A 12665-nucleotide genomic window follows, 5' to 3' on the forward strand; every position below is an offset into this window, starting at 1 on the left:
GTGAGCTGGCAGACAGAGAACTTAGCTCAAAACTGGGAGCTGTCCATTGCTGTTCCTTCTGGTTCATCGACGCCCTGACCCACGGCATGATCCATGCTCTCCCTAGGTGGTCCCCAGATACCCCGACCCGCACCCTGATCAACGTCCTTGCACATTGCCACTGCACAAGTGGAGCCCCATTCCATCAAACTGCCACCCTTCTCCAGATAGAACATCGCAGCCTGGCTGCATCACGCGGAGATCCAGTTCCAGCTCCACAGGATCACCAGGGAAGAAACCAAGGTGAACCTCATTGCTGCAGCCTTCCTAGAGGATGTGTTCAACTACCTCGTCCCCTGGATGGCCAGCCAGCCTAGAGCGCTGCCCTACGAATGCCTTAAGACCCAGCTCACCCAGGTCTTCTCCCTCGCGGTCCCTGAGAGAGCCGCCCACATCTTCGACCTGGTGGTCAACCCCATGACCACTGCGGACCCGAGGCTAGCCTGACACAAGCTCCAGGACCTGGTACTACTGCCAGAGGTGGACCAACAAGGATGCAGGAAGGAGGTAAGCCTCCTTAGACAGCTCTTCCTCCACCAACTTGTGCCCCAGGTCCGCAGCCAGATCCCGACGCGGAAGACCTGGAGATGGAGAACCTAGTGGAGCGGGCCTTCGGCCTTTTCACCACCACCCAGGCCGCAAAACTCTCCACCCCACCGTCAGCCAAAAGCCTGCAGCAGGAGGAACCTGATGAGGTAGGGATCAGCGCAGCCTTCCAGAGAAAGGGAACCTTACAACCCTGCCAGGACAACAGTTGGTGCTGCTTCCACCAGAAGTTCAGCAGTAAGGCAAGGAAGTGTGAACGGCCCTGCTCCTTCGTGCCTCCAAAAAACGACAGAGGACCGCAGACACACCCCCATTGCCCCAACCGCCCTCGTAGCCACCAACGGAACCCCCATCTGCTCCTCAAGCACCAGGACCCAGACCATCGCGTTCCTGGACCAGACCTACACCTGGCCCTTCATCATCGCCTATGTACAAATCCATCTCCTGGGGGCAGACCTCCTAGCCCACCACGGGTTCTTAGTGGATGTAGCCCGCCAACGCCTCCTTGACACTGAGACCTATCTCTCTCGCCCACTAAGCACAGGACTCAGAGCACCCACCATCTGCTCTGTTTTTCCCCACAGGTAGTACGCCTCCCTCCTACAAGAGTTCCTGGACATCTTCTGACCCAAGCTTTGCCAGGTGGCAGGGGCTGCGCCCAAGCACAGTGTATACCATTACATCAACACCAAGGGCCCCCCAACGCACGCCAAGCTCCACCACCTCCCGCTGAAGCTCCTTCAGGAAAAATGGAGCAGATGGGCATCTGTAGGAAGGGGGCAAGCCTGTGGGCGTCCCCCCTCCACATGGTGAAAAAAGCAGACGGTACGAGAAGGCCCTGCGGCAACTAACACCACCTGAACCTCATCACCACGCCCGACAGTTAACCCCTGCCAAACATGCAGGACCTCACCGGGCCTATCCACGGAGCAAAGTTCTTCTCTAAAATCAACCTCTTAAAACCCTACTTTCAGGTTCCCGTCCATCCCGATGACATCCCAAAGATGGTGATCATCACACCCTTCGGGTCCCTTGTGTTTGCCCTCTCCACCTTTGGCCTGCGGAATGCCGGAGCCACCTTTCAGCACCTAATGGATAGCATCCTCGGTAACCTATCCTTCTGTGTCTGCTATGTGGATGACATCCTCATATTTTCCAGATCGCCGGAGGAGCACTTGAACCACGCCTGGGCTGTCCTCAAGTCCCTGCAGGAGAACGGGCTTGTCGTCCGTTTCGACAAGTGCACCTTCGGCGTGGAGAAGGTGGATTTCCTCGGCCATGAGATCACCCCAACAGGAGTACGTCCCATGGCATCGAAGGTGGCTGCAGTGGAGAAGTTCCCGATGCCAACGACAGTCAAGGCCCTCCGAGAGTTCATCAGGATGGTGAATTACTACAGATGAGTCATCCTGGACATTGCCCACACCATGTGTCCTTTGACCGAGGTCCTGAAAGGCAAGCCAAAGAAGCTGACGTGGGGAGAAGCCCAACAGCACACCTTTGACCGCACCAAGTCGTACCCCAGCAGAGCCACAAAACTTGGCTAACCAGGACCCCAACACGCCCCTGACACTCACCACTGATGCCAGCAACACCGCATGTGGCGCCATCCTGGAACAGCTGGTCAATGGGGTCCCCACGGTGCTAGCCGTCTTCACTAGGAAGCTGAAACCCACCAAAACCCACTACAGCACCCTCGACCACGAGCCTCTCACTGTCTACCAGGCCGTCCACACTTCAAGTACCTCCTGGAAGGTGTCCTATTCACCATAAGGATGGACCACTAGCCTCTGGTCTACGCCCTTGTCAAGGTGGGCGATGCTTGGTTCGCAAGACAGCAATGTTACCTTGTGGCTGTCTCCGAATTTGGGTGCTCCATTGAGTACGTCCCCAGCAGAAGAAACCCCGCAGCCAATGAACCTCGGTGTGGAATTCGAGAACCTACCACATGAGTAAGTCTCCGACCCCGAAGTACCAGCCTATCAGACTGTCATCACCGCCCTCCGATGGGAGGACATTCCCTTTGGCCCTTCCAAGATAACACTCCTCTGCGACACCAGCACCGATCGCCCATGCCCCCTGATACCCACCTCCCAGAGGAAGCAGATATTTGACGTGATCGGTCTCTCGCACCTGTCGCCCCGCACGACAACCAGACTCATAACAGAAAAGTTCGTTTGGCACAGCATCAAGAGGGATTCCCGGGAGTGGGCTAGGAACTGCATCAAGTGCCAGAGCAGCAAGACAGGAAGGCACACCAAATCAGGATTAAGCACTTTCCCCCAACCCAGGTGGGATTTGGGCATATCCAACAGCGCCAGATGTCAGAAGCCACCACAGACGCCTGTGCCAAAGCCCTCCTATCCAGCTGGATCAGCTGCTTCAGAATGCCAGACAACATCACTACAGACCGGGGAACCGCCTTTATCTCAGAGCCAAGTAGGTAAGACATGTTTTTATTGAGCTCTTGGGTGGCCAGTCAGATTATTGCATGTCATACACTGAGAGTCATAATATTAGTGTTTAAAATTCATTACGTTGTATTTAGCGGAAGCCGTTAACTGATCATTACACCATTCCACAACTTGTGTTGTTATTTTCAATATTACTTGATATGATCTGTGATAAAGATAGCTGGACCACTGATCCCTTAAGGACCATGTGGTCAACGATTTAGGGATGTGTAGCCTTCAAGTATTGATGAAACTTATTTTTTATTGTTTTGTAAGAATAGTCATAAGATATTTATCTTTGTAATAAAATTGTGTGAAAATTTGTCGCCATCTTCATTAGTCATGCAAGTGGGGATTGAGGTCTGTGCTATAGGCAAGGCCAATCTGCCAACTCCATCTGCTGAATCAATAAAACCCAGTTGCAAGGGTATGTTTTGCAATATTTGGTTCTTGATTCCAAAGTGTGGTATATAATACCCTTCTAACTGCGCATCATAGAATTCTGCTATTCAGCCTTAATATTTTCAATTTATGATGAAGTCTTCCCTTTCATATCTATGTATTCCCATTTTTTTCAACCATTATGTAAATTCATTACGTTCCTTTGTAAAGACCTTCTTTACCCACTAATCATGATCTTGTATCTCATCTAGCAAAGCAGTTAGAATCAAATGTATATATTTGTATGTAGAATTTCCTCGCATTTCCACTGATATATAATTCATCAATGTATTTCCATTATGTCTTTTGTTATTGTAATTTTATCAACTGCTAAGAAACACAAATGCCAGACACAGAACTTGAAAGTCAATCCGAGGACTCACAAATCCTCTGCATCCCCCTCTCACCTTCAAAAACTGCGATATTTCAGGCAATAAAGCTGCCGACATTCTCGCGACAAAATACTGTGTCATGGTTCCTGCTGGCTGACATACAAATATGAAGACCTCCACAGGAAGCTCATCAAGATATACTCCATGACCGTCCCAGAGAGAGCTCAACATGCCCTGGACCTGGACCTGGGGGACGCGTTGCCCAAGGACACCTGGGACAAACTACAAGGTCTCCAGATGCTGCAAGACTGTGACAAATTCGGCAAAAGAAGAGAGATTAGCCTATCTCAAGAAATATTCCTGCGGTACCTTTCTCAGGAGGTGAGGTCACAAATTATGGAGGCAGACACACTTCCAATGGAGAAATTGGTGAGCAGCATCGCACATAAACTCCACGAGGCCACCAAGGCCTCCAAGCATGCCACAGCCTGCAGCCTGATAGAAGAGAAGGTCGAGGAGTAGGATACACACGCAATATACAGAAAAAGGGCAACGCTGCAGCAGCAGAGGATGTGGATGAATCCAGCCTGGTGTTATCTCTACCAACAATTTGGAAAGAACGCCAGAAACTGCAGAACTCCCTGTGCGTTCCCAAAAAACGCAGCGGGCAGCCACCCATAACGTCAGTGGCCACAACCAACAGGGAATCCCAACCAGTGGGATTCTTCATCCACGAATGCTGGTAGACATGGGAGCCATGCAGTCGGTCTTTCCGCCATTAAGAGAGGACCGAGATCACCCGCCCAACACCACAGCCTCACTAGTGGCCACAAATGGAAGCCCCATCCACTGCTTTGGAACCCAGACCCAAAGAATATCCATTCTGGGTCATAAGTACGAGTGGCCCTTCATCATCGCAGATGTCAGGTTCTCCGAACTGGGCACCAACTTCCTTGCACAACATGGTCTGCTGATGGACGTCAGATGTAAACAACTTCTAGACACTGGAACCTGCCGCTCCTGCCAAACATGCAGGACCTGACATGAGCCCTACATTTCACCAAAATATTTACTAAAATGGATTTACTTAAATCTTATTTTCAGGTGCCAGTTAATCCTGATAACATCCTGAAGACAGCCATCATCACGCCATTTGGAAATATACCTTCTCCTACTCCACCTTCAACCTCAAGAACACCGGGGCCACATTTCAACACCTGATGGGCAGCATCCTGGGGGACCTACCTTTCTACGTCTATATTCTGCTATGTGGATGATATCCTGATCTCCAGAACCCTGGAAGAGTACCTGGGACACGTCCGGGCCGTGCTGAAACGCCTTCAGGAGAATGGATTGATCCTCAGATTCGACAAGTGTTCCTTCAGTGTAGAGAATGTGGACTTCCTGAGACACGAGGTATCTGCAATGGGCGTCCACCCCATGACCTCCAAGGTAGATGCAGTAAACAACTTTCCTACACTAAAGACAATCAAATCCATCCAAGAGTCCCTTGGCATGGTCAACTACTACCGACGATTCGTGACAGACATTGCCCGTGCCAAAGGGGAAACTGAAAACCCTGACATGGGAAATGCCGCAGCAAAGGGAGCTCGAGCAGACGAAGGCAGCCCTCACTAGAGCCAACACATTAGCCTACCAGGACCCCACCACCACCATGAGACTTACCACGGGTGCCAGCAGCGTCACCTGCGGAGCTGTACTAGAGCAGATAGTGCAAATTGAAGCCGCCGGAGACCCGCTACAGTGCATTTGACAGGGAACTGCTGGCACTCTACCAGGTCATGCAACACTTCAAATACCTCCTATACAGCAGCCCCTTCATCATCCTGACAGACCACAAGCCTGTGGTACATGCTTTCATGAAAGTGGGAGACGCATGGTCAGCAAGACAGCAGCGGCACTTTTCCGCTATATCCGAATTTGGGTGAACCATCAACTACGTCCCCAGGAAGAAGAACCTGGTAGCCTGTCAAGGATTGAAGTAAATTCAGTCCACCTGGGCATTGACTACAAGGACCTAGCGAATGAACAAGCCGCAGACCCTGAAATGCCAGCTTACCGCACTGCACTCACCGCACTGAAGTGGAAGTATGCCGCTTAGAAGACTAAGAGAAGTAGCATAGAAGTTTGTGCCCTCCCTTAAGACTTTCACGGACAGGACACATAACTACAGCCCAGAAGGCCTAGGAGGCTGCATACACATCTTCCTGAGGGAGGACATCTGCCACCCACCCCTGTCCAAACCATACGGAGGCCCATACCATGCCATCGCAAGAAACTCAAAGGCTTACCTACTCGACATCCATGGGCAGGAAAACTGAGTAACCGTCGACGGATTCAAGGCAGCCTTCCTGATGGATAACTAAACCCAGGAGGAGACTGGCAGACGTCCGATAATTCCTCCACAAAAGTAGACCTCAAGCAAAGAAATCAACATTCCGAGACGAGGTCGAGGTCATCCTAGGGGCCGGACGAAGGACGACATCCTGGCAGGCATGTCGGACGACTCAACAGTCAAGACCACCCCATAACCACAAAATATCAAGAACTCGGGGACAGCTCCTGATACCAACAAGATATCATGATCAACTGTGCAAATCTTCCAGTTATTCATCATTAATCATTAATAATTGTCTTGTGGGTGGAGTACTTGTAAAGACTTTTTTTTTACCCACTAATTACAACCTTGTATCTCATCTAACTTGTAAAGACCTTTGTAAAGACCTTTACACACACGATCTTGTATCTCATCTAGCTAAGCAGCAAGTATCACTGTACATATTTGTATGTAGAATTTTCTGGTCTTTCCGCCGATATATAATTCATCAATGTATGTCCATTATGTCTTTTGCTATTGTCATTTTATTAACTGCTGAGAAACACAAATTCTCGTCTGTCTGTGTGCGGGTCACGAGATTTGGGGTCGGGCACTCCGTTTCTGTCTGCACACTGCTATGTATACTGCCGTGTGACCAAGTAACATATTCTATCCTACGGGCTGCTCTAGGAGCAAGAGCCCGTGCTGGCAGAAGGCCAGCTTAATCTCAAACAATAGTGTGGCGAAAAAGATGGACTTATAGTGGACTGTATTATATGCTTAACGTTGTTACTTGGTCAAAAACCGCTTAAAGCCTTACGTAACAACTCCACAAAACTCCCTTTGCGGTTTCTAAATTACGGGGAGATATCTCTCAACCCAATTCATTATTAACGAGGATAACACACCAATATCATTAATGAATAGTAGCACAATTAAGTACTTTCACTTACTGAGCAGTCCTTGTAGACATGAACTCAGATCATAAATCGCTACACGAGATACGACGAGAGGTACGTGCCTCTCTCTCTCTCTCTCTCTCTCTCTCTCTCTCTCTCTCTCTCTCTCTCTCTCTCTCTCTCTCTCTCTCTCTCTAAATGTTGCGAGTACTCACAGGTTGATTTTCAGACCTTAGAGGACCGCTGTGTTATCTCGTTTCTAAGTTATTTGCATAACCTTAAGATATGAACACAATAAAGGTTTATCAGATCAATTCATATTCACCATCCACAAAACTGAAACATAGGAAAAATGAAATAAAATCGAAGGATATTGAAACGCATTTGATAAACGTAAAGTTAAAATTAATTTAATAACTAAAAGTTAAACATATCAAAGAGTAACAACACATAAGTGACAAATGAAATTAATCACTCAAGGGGAATTGTAAATCAATGGCACTCAAATGAACCAAATTACGACAAAATTAAAAGAATCAGGGCAATCGCCCTTTCTAAATCCACACACACATCACTACACAACACTAGATAACAGGTCACCTCAAAAGTTGAGCCAAGAAGCTGTCCGTTCCGTCCTGCATTCGGGTTTTGTTGGGGAAAAGAGACAAGTTATTCAATTACCACGAATGTAGAACTGACGTACAAGGTTTTCATGAACATAAAAAACTCTACAATAATTATCAACTTCGTTGTCAAAAATAAATTCCAAATATAATAGTGTGCAACTTCAACATATTTATTAAATGTAGTGAATTAATTGGTGGTGTGTGTCAATACAGTTTTGGGCGATATCATGCCCATACAGTGTACTACGCACATACGCATAACACACCCTAGAGAGGCACGCAAAGGAGCGTTCAGAGGGCGAACTACTACCTTCTTTTCCCCTCCCGATCTTTTGACCTCTCCTAATGCTTCTCTGGCGAGAGGCACAAACAATGACCCAATGACACCAACTCTTACCATACGTAATATGCGCAATACATTCACCAAGAACAATTTCACATACATAAAGACAAATGAATCATCATAACTAAAACAGTAATTATACTTCGTTACTAAAACGTCTACCGACGTTATGTCAAAAGACTTCGTCTTTGTGTAAAACCATCTTTTCGGTGCTAACCGCACCACAGATACTACGTACTAGAACATAGCAAAATCAGATAAAATAATGTTAAGAGTGTCATTCTCGAATAGATGTGGTTCTTTCACCCTTATCATGTCATGCAATGTAGACGTACATATCTTTATAAAATATATGGGCATGCGAATACATTTGGTTTTCACATGAATACAAATACAGTAACATAGTTTCCTGTCTGTCGATTACCTGACAGACGGCAATACGCAGTTGAAAATCAAATCAATAATTTCTTATGAGACAGACACTAATAACTATAATAAAAGACAAATAGCATGGAAACAAGTGATTACTCAAAAATATTAGAAAATAAAATCGTTGTGAGAGGAATTCCTCACAAATAGCATAATAAATTCAAGAGCCTGTGCTGGCATAAGGCCAACTAAATCTAAAACAACAATAAATTACCCACTGGCTGCTCCACGAGCAAGAGCCCGTGCTGGCATAAGGCCAGCTTAATCTCTAACGACAACGTAATAAATTACGTAAGAGCCCGTGCTCTCCTAATGGCTTCTCTGGCGAGAGGCACAAACAAGACCCAATGACACCAACTCTTACCATACGTAATATGCGCAATACATTCACCAAGAACAATTTCACATACATAAAGACAAATGAATCATCATAACTAAAACAGTAATTATACTTCGTTACTAAAACGTCTACCGACGTTATGTCAAAAGACTTCGTCTTTGTGTAAAACCATCTTTTCGGTGCTAACCGCACCACAGATACTACGTACTAGAACATGAGCAAAATCAGATAAAATAATGTTAAGAGTGTCATTCTCGAATAGATGTGGTTCTTTCACCCTTATCATGTCATGCAATGTAGACGTACATATCTTTATAAAATATATGGGCATGCGAATACATTTGGTTTTCACATGAATACAAATACAGTAACATAGTTCCTGTCTGTCGATTACCTGACAGACGGCAATACGCAGTAAAAATCAATCAATAATTTCTTATGAGACAGACACTAATAACTATAATAAAAGACAAATAGCATGGAAACAAGTGATTACTCAAAAATATTAGAAAATAAAATCGTTGTGAGAGGAATTCCTCACAAATAGCATAATAAATTCAAGAGCCTGTGCTGGCATAAGGCCAACTAAATCTAAAACAACAATAAATTACCCACTGGCTGCTCCACGAGCAAGAGCCCGTGCTGGCATAAGGCCAGCTTAATCTCTAACGACAACGTAATAAATTACGTAAGAGCCCGTGCTGGCAAAAGGTCAGCTAAACCTAAAACAACATAATAAATTAGTAATACTCAGTTCTGTCTCATTGCGACCTCACACCTTTTTCTTCTCTTTAATTGTTCAAATGATTTGACGCTACTATGTGTACTTTGTTATCGTCTGTAATATGCTTTCTCAGGCCTTTCCTTCACCAAGTCTCTTATTAAGTATTCTTCGGCCTATTTTTTCCCATTTTTTACTCATATTGACTGTCATCGTGTTTTCCTTTAAAATCCTCCGTTTCAATTTTTTTTTTCTAGGACGCTCATTTTTGCTTTGAATGATCCTCCCAGCTGAATTAAATTTTGCAGTGTTAAATTCATGAAGATTATTAGGAAATAAAGCCATTTGGTAAAGCCGACTTAGCGGAAAAGCCATTCTAGCTGATTCGAAGACTCTTTAGCGGATTTTGAATGATTTTAGCGGATTTTTTGTGGATTTTGAAAGTAAGATATAAACTTTCTGAAATAAACCCTTGTTAAATTATGAATTATCATATTAGTCAATACACACTATACTATTTGTAAAGATATAATTTTTGAGTCGGAAAGAGCGAGGTACATTTGTTAATAATTATTTCTAAGAACTTCATACCCTGGTTATGGGTAGTAAACATTATTTTATCTCAATCAAATGCAGAGTATGAAGAGACCGTTCAGCCAAGCTATTATGACAAAAACGGAATTAGGAAATAGGCTGCTTGAATTTGAATAACTCTGTTCTCACTGTAAAACACTGAAAAAAATTAATAAGCTGGCATTCTACGATATTCCCAGGTGTCAAAAAAAATTAGGAATAGTAGCTACTGGCAACAAACGGTTCAGCATTTTACATCGGCGAAACCACTACATCACCATCAGTTTTGTCTCCAGATGAATAGAAAAGAGAAACTTTGGATGATGCCCATTATTTTTATTTTATTTTATTTTATTTCATTTTATTTTTTCACCGGACTAATTCGGCAGGTTTCCTGGCCACATGCAACATATGTTTCACAATAAAGCTATATATATATATATATATATATATATATATATATATATATATATATATATATATATATATATGTGTGTGTGTGTGTGTGTGTGTGTGTGTGTGTGTGTGTGTGTGTGTGTGTGGTGTGTGTGTGTGTGTGGTGTGTGTAGTGTAGTGTAATGTTCCATTTCATAAAACAAAGAAAATGTAGCGAATTGTGGAGAAAAAGTAGCGATTTCCCGAGCTTGTTTGCCTGATACCAATGTTTTCCCCTTGGTAACGTTGCAATTGTTAGTTAAGCAATATGACGCATGGCGCCAAAAGTGTATTAACGTATCATTGATATATTATGTAAAGTGATACGCAAATTCGATCGTATTTGGTGCCAAACATATTTTACCTCAAAAGGTAAGGCTTCTAAGTTGTATTGGTGCAAAATGTCTGTATTTTGGTTAGGCTGTGGTGCTGTTGAAGAAGTCTCCTTCGGGAAGCCTAGGTTCCTCCAGTTAGTACCTAGGTACCTACCATCCTGGTACTATTTTGATTTGTTCGACGCCCCACTGCTTTGATATTTAGGTAGCTAGCAATCCTGTAGCCTGGTACCACTACCTACCTAGATACTTGACCGACTTATCGTAGGGGTGGGGTAGCCAGTGAGGTCTAGCCTAGTATAGGTAGTCCCCAATGCCACCAGAGTGGAAGGTCCAAGTGCGCGAGTTTCTTGGCCGTTGCTTAGGCTACCTGCTGCTACTACCTATAGTATTTTTGTGGCTGCCTGCTGTAAACCAGCTCAAAGACCTAAATTTCATAATCAATCGATCAATCAATCAGAAGCTGGTCAAACAGGTAGCCTACAACCTACCTACCCAGTTATTTGTGGATGCTGGGCACTGTCTTGTCCCCAGGGCTTTCCAACCCTTGGAAGATCTGCGCCAGGGGTGGATTCATAGGCTCTTTATGGCACTCCAGCTGGTCGTGGCATGCGTAACCCTGCTAGATGCTTCTAACGGGTACTAGGCTACTATTATACCCAAACCTAACCTTGTCCTAGGATGCTGTGACCTGACCTTGCCAAGGTTGCTTCACCATTCCTGGAGCTCCTCAACGTGACATCGTGAATAGGGTAAACAACCGCATGGACTGGCCCAACACACCGACGGTCACGGCTGGACACCCTCCGAAAAAGTACTTAGCCTATAACGCATCCTGACACTGGAGATGGTCATCAGTCAGGAGTTGTTGTTGGTGAGAGACGCAGCTGAAGATCTCTACTCTCCTTTCGAAGTAAGTATTTTCTCCAAAGTTGAAAATTAAGGCCAAATTTAAAGCTTTAAACAGGGTAGTGAAAAGGGTGGCCAACGCAGTGCAAACTTCACCAAAACGCTTTTGAAATTTTTACTTACAGTTAAATGACTTAGAAGATTGACGCCATCTCGATGTTGCGGAGCCAGTTGTGTCAACAAACTTCCCTTTCCTGTGATAGGCTAAATCCGCAGACCACTTGTACCCATAGATGCTGGGGCACTTTCATCACAACAATCGGAAGACGGTCCCTGGCCACAACGTTTTTAAGTAAACAACTGTTTTGGTAGAAGACGACGACGAAGCGTTCACTAGATAATTATTTAAATAAATAGGCTAGTAAAACATCAATATTTTACATACCCTATAGGGTAGATCACCACGGCAGGCCAACCAGGCCACCTACAATCAACGCTTGCCACCCTCCGAAAAAGTACATTATAACGCGTCCTGACACCCGAGATGGGCATCAGTCGCGACTTGTTGTTGGTGAGAAACGGAGCTAAAGGCCTCTACTCTCCTTTCAAAGTAAGTATTTTCTCCAAAGTTAGAAATTAAGGCCAAATTTTAAGATTTAAACAGAGGGTATTGAAAATGGCGTTCACGGCAGTGGAAATCTCACCAAAACGCTTTAGAAATTTTTACTTACAACTAAAAATGTTTAGAAGATTGACGCCATCTCGATGTTTACGGAGTCGCTTGTGTCAACAAAACTTTCCATTTCCTGTGATAAATCCGCACACCACTTGTACCCACAGACGCTGGAGCACTTTCATCACAACAATCGAAACACGATTTCTCACCAACAAACAAGCCAGGAGTAAACAGCTGTTTTGGTAGAAGATGACGAGAAGTGTGCTCTTAGCTAATTTTTAAATAAGTAG

General features: G+C 45.0%; 1 protein-coding gene across 3 annotated transcripts in view; it reads left to right on the plus strand.

Annotated features, from left to right (window-relative positions):
- Window positions 1–10740: 10740 nt before the first annotated feature.
- LOC135205603 (uncharacterized) overlaps window positions 10741–12665 on the plus strand; it is a 330266-nt gene continuing 328341 nt past the window's right edge. For 2 of the 3 annotated variants that reach the window (XM_064236376.1, XM_064236378.1), the window contains exon 1: window positions 10741–10887. The gene's annotated coding sequence lies outside the window, so the exon portion shown is untranslated. Of the gene's footprint in view, window positions 10888–11157; window positions 11764–12665 lie in introns of those variants that run through there. The other variant, XM_064236377.1, reaches the window with a different exon arrangement.

Source organism: Macrobrachium nipponense, chromosome 24 (genome assembly GCF_015104395.2).
Source record: "Macrobrachium nipponense isolate FS-2020 chromosome 24, ASM1510439v2, whole genome shotgun sequence".
In the NCBI taxonomy this organism is placed as follows: domain Eukaryota; kingdom Metazoa; phylum Arthropoda; class Malacostraca; order Decapoda; family Palaemonidae; genus Macrobrachium; species Macrobrachium nipponense.